This window comes from Amblyomma maculatum, chromosome 4, assembly GCF_055883805.1.
Source record: "Amblyomma maculatum isolate TAMU_Amacu chromosome 4, ASM5588380v1, whole genome shotgun sequence".
NCBI classification, from domain to species: Eukaryota; Metazoa; Arthropoda; class Arachnida; order Ixodida; family Ixodidae; genus Amblyomma; species Amblyomma maculatum.
In genome coordinates, this window is record NC_139347.1 from 173,240,564 (window position 1) to 173,248,729 (window position 8,166).

The following is an 8,166-nucleotide window of genomic DNA, read 5'->3' on the forward strand; positions in this document are numbered from 1 at the left end:
TACGCATCCAGTTTGGCATCCAGACCAACTCATCTTATTAACTTAGCAGAATCGGTTCAAAATCACCCAGCGCGTTTCATTTTATCTAACTATTCCCGTCACGCCAGTCCAATTCCATGAAAATCTCTTATCTTACCAGAACATTGTTTTCGCCGCAAATGTTTTCGTTTGTCTTTTCCATAAAATTTATTACCATAATGCTGTACTAAACGACCATCTTTTTTCTCGCCTATCATACACTTCATCCCGTTGCGATAATAACTTCAAAGTTGGTGTGCCATTCTCCAGAACTAAAATAACAGCAATCCTAGATATTGAAATGTTCAAGAAAACTATACATTCTGCCGTGTTTTGATAGCATTACTAATTTCTGCACTGTTTTTAATCAAGTTGCCACTCCTTTCTGTAATGCCTTCGGGCCTAGAAAATATGTGAAAAAAAAAAACCATCGTCCGCTGGGAAAATGGCTGGCGTTATTGGGGGGGGGGGGGTCACTTTTGCCCAACAGCTTGTGCCTCCTCTCATCTTTTCTCATCGCGTGCTCAATTCCTCTCTGCTTTCTCTCGTACTGGGCAGCCAGCCGTACTACCCCTATCTTGCCTGCATTTGATGGAATTTCGTTCTCACTCTGTTTGTGGCCTTCGTTTGCGTCCACAACTGAACAGGACTATCACTCATTAAATCAGTGTAGCTGATTTAATGAGCTGTGCGGAGCCAGCGCTCAGCGAGCCGTTGATAGTGTCACTTGATTTCTTGTTGAGTAAACGGATGCAAGCTTTATTTTGCATTGTCTTCTACAAAATGTAGGCTACGACGAGTGAATCCTGATTTGCAAAGTACTGAAAGTTCAGAACAAAAAGTGTCATACAAAAGTATGTCTACAAAAATAAGATGGCATCCATGTGTTCGGAGAATAGTACGCATAAAGGAAAGAAATTTGTGAAACAGGATGTGCCACATGCGTGCTGACAAACCTGTTTTGTGAGTTACTCTAAGTCCTGTGAGCTTTTGAAGAATTTATATTTTTCAGGCCGAGGAAAGCAATTATGCTCTCAACACCATTTGGTCGTTTTTTATATATGAGGAGCGCATTGAAGTCGCTGACAGTAATAATGTGCCCCTCTACTCGACGAAACAGAAAGTGCTTAAAAAAATAAATTTAATGCAAATGCCGGATACACAACATATCGCAGCGTAGTTAATGGCAGTAGAGTGGTAGAAAGACCTTGCTCCCACCTTGGTGTTTTATTTAATGAATATTGCAATTACATGCAGCGCTAATTTGCTATTATAAATGTTTTGCTGCTCATGATGGGGCAGCGATTTGTTTTCAGCCACGTCGACCGCAATAAAGAGCGGGACAATAGCAGCGAACACACAAGCGTAGTGTGCGACGTTAGTGAGCGTCAGTAGATTCACGGTTAGATTCACCGCACATTTGAAACATATGGTTCAATCTATAGCTTGTCACGCGATTACCACAATGAAACTCAGGCCAGAATCCGCGGCACTGACTACGGTCCATGGTAAACCTCAGAAAACAGTTTTCCTTTAAAACAAAATCTGTCATTTACATGAACTTCCAACTAACAAGTCTATGAACGCAAGCTAAGGTAACAAATTATAAAACGCAGTATATACGTTTTTAACGCACCCACATGCTGTTTTCACCAAGACTTAAACTAATTAGGAATTCGGTGGTGTCTGCTGTTAGCGCAGCTGACACCGTGGATGTTCAATCCCCATGTAATCGGCTTTATATAGGGTTGCTAACTTCTCCGAATATGTTTGGGAAAAAACCTGAACGTTCGCAATCATCAACTCGCCGAGCTATAAGAAACTCCTGATAAGCTCGCGAGACATAATATTGGCCGAACAAAACTCCAGTCAAAATGATGCTGTTCGTGAAGGTGAGATGTTCCTGACCAGATAATATATCTACACACTGCGAAGTGATGCCTATGAGTTAAACAAAAATAAACAGTGGAGCGGCTGCTGTTTTCACTACAACTTATTTCAGTAGAGACTGAAATAAGTTGTAATGAAAACGGCAGCAATAAGCAATGTTGGCTTATACATGCACTGTGTTAAAAATCACTTTATCAATTATACAGATCACTGTTTCATTTTGAACGTTAAAGTTGCGTAATTCACTCTAATAATACAAAATAAAGAGGCATGACGCAGTGAGGTTAATGCAAACGCTTATCACTTGCCACTCGTAAAACACCGCACTCAACCAAAGGCGACCGCTCGCTAACGACTTGCGCGATATCTTGTCTCTTTTTTCGCATCAGGTTCCTTGCACCCATGAAGTAGCTGTGATGATAATTTGTCTGTTCAATCAATTGGAATATGCTTCACAAGCACTACACAAAACTAGAAAACTGAACGCCGGCAGCCGCTGCTGCCGATCATCCCGATGATAAGGACACTTTTAGACGCATGGCTGCGCTCAGTCTGTCAAATATACGAATTGTAAAATGCTACTCTTCTTGGTCTCCTGAGTGCGGATGGACGAGTTCCAGGGCTGAACATGTAAACCTGATAGTTCTGATAGCTGGAGCATGCTTGATAGCAATGCACGAAATACACGCAGAACATTCTGCAACTCGTCCGAACTGCGGTACACTCGAGCGGCTTCAATCGCCTTATCTGCGCTGAAGCACTCACCCATTAACTATTGCAAGACTCGCAACATCAGCATTGCAGTAACGAAGAAAAAAAAAACCGGTAAGACATGCAAGCTAACTATGCGTCCTCTGGTGCGATTTGAATCTAGTAAATTCCGAGAAAATTAGAAAATAAATCTATAATACCAGTAATATACTCCATGAAAAGGCGTAGCACTGGCTCTAGAGAGTTGAAAAGAGCTTACGTCAAAGCAAACGCAAGATATCGTCTGCCATGAAGCCGAAACGTAGCAGAAGCAGACGCTAACATAACTTGGCCTCTAGCATCGCGTTTCCCTTTGCGCGAACTGTCGTCTGCTCCGCGAAACGTCCGTCCATCACAACTGTACACGAAGATCGAACAAGGAAAAGTGCAGGCGCACGTCGCATTATGTCTTTGCAATCTTCGTTCTCAAGGAGAGCGGAAGAAGGAGGCCTAAGCCCGCTCAGCACATACCCTGACAAACAGACCACGGCGATGTACAGCTGCGATCAGCGGCACGATAGTGGAGCGCAGCAGCTTTGCGGCTATTTGATGCGTCCTGGGACTTATCGAACCACTCTCCCCGTACCTCTAGGCGCTCGTCAGGCTGAAAGTCTGAGTTAGCGCCTCTGTTAAGGAATGCAATGGGGTTGATAGGTGCCTGAATCTCACTGAAGCTGTCTAATTAATTTTGGTTAACATTGTTGCGCGCTCTTTGAATGTTCTGCAGCTCTTTACCTATTGCCGTTCAAGCTGTCTGGTTGCATTTGAGTTTTGAAGGTGGACACAAGTGCAAAGCTTTATACATGGGCGAACTGTGGTAATACGGCATTGAATATGACGGTAGTTTCCTTCATGTGGACGAGCACTGTTCGCAGACACGACGTAGGGGATGACAGTATCCTGAGTCTCCTGTACAACCCTGGCAACCGTCTCTCGTGTCAGCTGTGGCATCCGGTGGGCTTATAGGTGAGCGGCTCCGGGAGAAACGTTATAAATCCTATCGCGACCCATTATAACATTTCGGCATTCGGCGGCCGTTCAGTGGAAGCGTCCTCATTATTTTCCATTCTAAAACAGCGCAAAAGAATAGGGACGAGAGAACGAAACGTACAACACGAGCGCTGACTTACAACTGATTTATTGAACATAAGTGAGCAATATATAAGAAGAAAACTGGGTGATAAAACCAGAAGTAGTCGACGTCAAACATGGTGTGGGGGGCCGTAAAAGCGATAAGAGCCTGGTAGGTTGATGAGGGTAAAAGACGATATACTCTAAAAAGAGATGATTGAAGGGAACAGATACATTCAAAAGATGGGAAGCAGTTAATGTGACAAGGTGTAAAGAGCCATAAAAACGATAAAAGCGAAGCATGGAAACATGATAAAATTGATAAAATATACAAAAGGAGTGGAATGCATCAAATTGACAGGTTACTGCTAAAACTGCTTAAACTTTAACGGCGAGTTAAACGATGGCGATCAATGTTCTGCAGACAGAAACCTTATTTCTTTGTCGGACAGAAGCACAGACGGAGCACTGACACAGGTGTATTTATTAGTTTTTATGTTAAAAGCCTCAATCACTTCCCTAGTCAGTTGATCAGCGTGATGCCCTATGAATCTGCATTGTTGAAAATCTGGTAGACATTCGCTGCAGTTTTTGATATGGTCTGCGATATGTCCTTTGTCACCTTTTTGCACATCTTTGTTGTGTTCTCGCAAACGATCATTGATGCATCTTCCTGTCTGTCCGACAGGAAGATGCCTCAACAGATTCATGACGCTGTCTGCCTCATATTCAGGCAGCACTCCCTCGATGGCAGATGAAATCTGCTGCAAAAGCAGTGTGACGACACAACTGCATCAGCTGGACTGCGAGCATTATTGTCAAACGAGCTGTAAACGCAGTAAAAGAAAGACTTCATTAAATCCATGCTTCTCAAAATCCATAACATACCATTACTTTCCCTATACTCCTAAAGAAAAGCTGTCTCAGAAATGGAATTCCTAGCAGCTCTAGATCACATTCCATAAGTTACCAAAAAACTCGATCCTATCATCTGTTTCAATTCTGACCCTTGTCAGCAATGTCAAACATTAATAAAACGAAGAACTTCCATAGTTGAAATTCACTTTTCAAAATATGCTGTTTCTCTGTGAAGCTTAAAGGTTCTTCGAAATTAAACAAAACAGAAGACTAAGTGTGAAAGCTCGAATCACTTAATTCACAGCCAATTGTTAGCTTCAGCCACATAACTTGCCACGCCTCCGTAAAAAAAAAAAAAAAAAAAAAAAAAAAAAAAAAAAAAAAACGTTGGGCCTTGGGACTTCAATAAATAATACAAAAATAAACGTTGGGACTTAAATAAACAATACGTACTGACCTACTGAGGATACAAATGTGTTGGAGTCTGCGAATTGTCATGAATAAAATGATGTATCACAGTCTGTGCTTACTCGAAAGGAAAGCTTAAAAAACAGTATAATTTTACGCGCAAAAGTCGTTGCTTATGGACTATTCCAATCAACCTCAAATTACCGGCTCTAGCTGCAAATATCTCAGCAAACAAACGCTATAAATAAAAAAAAATAGGTAGCGAGCGATCGCACACATCTGATGGAAGATAAAAATGGCGTCTACATCGCTTTTACGCAGTACAAGGCCTCTCTCAATATTTGAAGCTGACAGTTATGGCTGCGAGTCCAACGGTTGTTTACGTTTGAATAATTGGTTTGAATTTGAATAATTGAAAAACGCCTGAACTATCTGAACTTTGTTGCAAAATGATCGGAAAGAGGCCGCGGACAATCGAGGATCACATTTTAGAACTTAACTAGGTGATAAAAAGGCTAAACGATGAAAAATCTTCCTAGCACATTTGTCGTGCTGTGTGCACCAAATTAAAAAATGGGTAAACGCGTGTAAGTTAAAAACTGCTCAGTTCAGAAACATAAAATTTTCCATGAGTATGCGCAAAGGGTTTATAAAAAAGGAATGAAAACGTTTGGCAACTTACATTGAAGATTTATGGCAGAAAGAAGTATTTTTTTCCGTGCTCGACGTCGCCAAACGCCGCCTCCCCGAGAAGTTTTTTTGCAGGTCTTCCGGGCATGACCACGTGACACAATCACGTGACGCATGCCTCTATTTTTGCAGGCATTCTGAGAACAATCACGTGACACATGGGTGCAGTAGCCAAGCCGTAGCCTCGGCGTCCGCTCACGCGAGTATCGGGGAGGTCGCTTTTTTTTTTTAATCGCGCTGCCGCGCTGCTATGTTCTAGGCACTATAGCGCTGCTCAGACGAGGGGCGGGAAGCGGGGAATGCCGAGCGAGCCCCGGTTCTGTGCGTTTGCAATCTTTTGCTTTCGTTCTTTTTCTTCCGGTGGTTTTGTAGGGTGGCTGGTATTCGAGGCGACGCAGAGACTCGGAGTGGCGAGCCCGCTTCTTCACAGCGCGCTGCATGGATCGTGTGCTTGCTTTCCTCATTGTAACGAAAACCTCAGTTCTGACCCTATGCGGGGCCACACATATTGAGTACCTGCGCATAAGTTATTTGCACACACGCCCGCTCACACACATGCAGATTTGCAGTGGCGGAAAAGATATAGCTCTCAAGACTGAAAGCATTATCCATTTATGCTAAGTAAACACGAAAAACTGATTGCTGATTTAGTTACTTTTACTCGGAGACAGCTTCGTGAATATTTTGTGAAACTTTGAAGCCATCCTTTTCGCTGTATTGATGAAATCACTCCGGTATTACAATAAAATTGCGCTGTTATTCGGTAAACACATATCTATTATCATTTTTTTTTTACTTTTGATGCTGTTCATCTCTGTAACGCCTGCAATGTTTATGCCTGTAATGTGTTCCATGTAAACTCTCAAGCAGTGTGCAACTGCTTTCTCGCTGAGGAGCCCCCCCCCCCCTCCCTCCCCCGTTTTCGGATTTGAAAATAAGATTGATTGATTGAGTGATAATTTGATTTATTGATTGATTGAAGGGCGCGTAAATGTTAACGTAGCAGTCGAATCGCCAGCGCTACCTAGCTGCCGATCAGGCTAAAGCAGTCCATACCAAACTTTTAAAAAATAAACGAAAGGAAGAAAGCGTGCAACCTGCTCTGTGATTTGCCGAGGACAGCTCCAAGCCGTCACAGGTTTGATACCATGCTGTCTACGTTGGCAAGCCTGCCCGCTTCTCCTTTCACACCTTCCGCACTTCAAGGGGGGGGGGGGGGTGAAGAATGCGTGCGTGCGTGCTTCTGTGTGCTTTGCTCGCGGGACGGCTAGATGCTCCCCCTCCTCCAGCTCGAAGGCGCGCGCTCCGATGGTCAAGCGCCTCCTTGCATCCTCCCCGCGCATTGGATTTGAGACACCTTGCAACCACCCTCTCGAGAGGGTGGCTGGAGCTAGAACTAGCATAACGTTCTTAATGGATCACAACACACGGAAGGATGAATATGTTCAGCTACAGCTGGTTCATATTCCGTGGTTCTGCATGTTAATTGCTGTTAATTGTGCCGTAAGGGCGCTTAATTTATGCACAGAGCAAGGTCAGTGCTGCGGACCGCAGGTTGCGCGGTGATATAGTTCACCAGGCTGAATGAGCGCGATGCGAAGGCAGAGAGCGAATATGCGTGTTTCTGCGGGCGCATTCTATGCCGTTATGTGTGCTAGTTCGCCCGCACCGCCCCCTTCTCTGCGCCTTCCCTCTTCCGCTCTCTTCTCGTACCATTAGCGCGCCTCCCTTCTCTAACCTTGCCCTTAGCACGCACCTCACCCAGAGAGCACCTCCAGCAAAAACATAACAAACAAAAGTAGAACCTGTAGAGCACTCGCTCGGTTGACGCACATGCCCAAAGGCTGCTGTGTGGTCTCGGATAACCTCCGCGAGCGAAACATACGATGCGCGCTGTCAGGAACAGATGGCTGAGATATGGCCGCTGCCTTGCCGGGAGCTGTGGCGCAGAAGTGAATAAGACAATTGCTAACATATTGAGCGCTGCTAACATATTGAGCGCGGCGATAGAAAATGCCGGCGACGCGGACGCCGATTTGTTTCCATAAGTGGTGGGCAGGGGCGTAGTGTGAACAGTGGGGTGGCTCGACGGCATCTGGGCGCACAGTCCGATCGTGTCGATAAAAGAAAAAAAAAAAGAGGTTCATTTTTTTTTCTGGTGAAAGTTTTGTCCTCGTCAGGGAAAAGCACTCTCCATTTTCCAGTAATTTCGGCGCGTGAAAAGAGAAGGGGGGGGGGGGGGGGAGCTCGTTCGGTATTTTACTGAACATGCGCATATACGCAATAGTTGTGTGTATACCATCAAATAATGTTAAAGTCCCGCCCATACAGCTTCTGGGCTACGTGGATCCGAGCGTCCAGGGCGTGCGCCTCTTGGAGAGCATCGCGCGGTGTAACCCGACAACACCACACAGCGCACATTCGTCTTCGTAAAGTTGGCGGCGCGGTAGCTGACGCCGTGCTGTCCGCGTTTACCTTCCA

General features: G+C 44.6%; 1 protein-coding gene across 3 annotated transcripts in view; it reads right to left on the bottom strand.

The window, feature by feature from the left end:
• LOC146193504 (uncharacterized) overlaps positions 1-5,861 on the bottom strand; it is a 129,149-nt gene extending 123,288 nt beyond the window's left edge. Inside the window, exon 1 of one of the 3 annotated variants that reach the window (XM_084600102.1) lies at positions 5,678-5,861. The gene's annotated coding sequence lies outside the window, so the exon portion shown is untranslated. The remainder of the gene's footprint in view (positions 1-5,677) is intronic. The other 2 variants (XM_084600104.1, XM_084600103.1) reach the window with 2 other exon arrangements.
• Between the last annotated feature and the right edge of the window lie 2,305 nt (positions 5,862-8,166).